Raw genomic sequence first — 1003 nt, 5'->3', positions numbered from 1 at the left:
AGCCTCTGCATTACATTTAAGGGAAAGTCTGGGTTCCCGCCCCGGTTCGCACACGGATTTTTTTCGCCCCCTCCTGCCCATCCAGAAGTAATGGGTACCTGACTTCGAGTTGGCGAAGTAAAGGCGGCGTGGAAAAGAACTGGCCATCCTACCAGAATATGCCAAAGGCCCAGGAAGTTGTCTCACTAACCAGGCTATCCACAATGTCTGGATCGGATGCGGGAACAACTTTTTTACTTTTATATTTAAGGGTTGCAATTTGGGTACCGTAAAAACAATCCAGATAGGTAAAATCACCTCCTTAACGTTGGTACTGATCTATACAAAACCAGCTGAATTATGCCTTTTCAAATTACTCAAAACCAATTGATTAAGGTATATGCCTATAACAAAAACACATGTCTGCCAAAATAGTCACCCAAACCTATATTTCAAGCAGCCAGGGCAGAATTGAAGGGACATTCAAAATGCATAAATTCATTAAATTCCATTCGCTATGCCTCAATCAAGGACCCTCCAATACTGTAACCTCCTTGGCCACAATGAATTTCACAAAGTCAGCACCGAAATTGCTGTATTGACACGCGGAGCCTTTACCCGAATGCGTGCCAGTCTGAACGATACAACCCACAAGTGGGCGACTTGATCATTTTGGTGGGCGGTGGAGACACACGGGTAGCGAAAGATGTTGTATTATCATCATCATCATCCGGTGCCTTGCCGACTGGCGTTGGCGATCATGGACCTCCACTTAACTCTGTCCTGCGCTGCAGCAATGGTGTCTGTTGTTCTTGCTGCCTCCAGCCATGTTGTCATCTTGTCCAGTATCTTTTCCCTCTGTCTGCCTCTGCCTCTCTTTCCGTCAAACTTGCCTGTTGTTACAATATTCTCCAAAGCCTCTTTCCGCTCTAATTACGTGGCTGGTGACTCGATAAACTGTACAACCGTACATTGTGACAATACAACAGCCCCCTCCCTCCCAACACACACACACACACACACA

General features: G+C 46.2%; 1 protein-coding gene across 1 annotated transcript in view; it reads left to right on the top strand.

The window, feature by feature from the left end:
- The window catches only part of LOC101856275 (collagen alpha-1(XXIII) chain), a gene marked incomplete at its 3' end in the record, with an annotated part of 51173 nt that overhangs the window by 2538 nt on the left and 47632 nt on the right, over positions 1–1003 (top strand).

This window comes from Aplysia californica, unplaced genomic scaffold (genome assembly GCF_000002075.1).
Source record: "Aplysia californica isolate F4 #8 unplaced genomic scaffold, AplCal3.0 scaffold00346, whole genome shotgun sequence".
Classification (NCBI taxonomy): Eukaryota; Metazoa; Mollusca; class Gastropoda; order Aplysiida; family Aplysiidae; genus Aplysia; species Aplysia californica.
The sequence above is the reverse complement of the archived record's forward strand: the minus strand, read 5'-3'. Positions and strand labels throughout refer to the sequence as shown.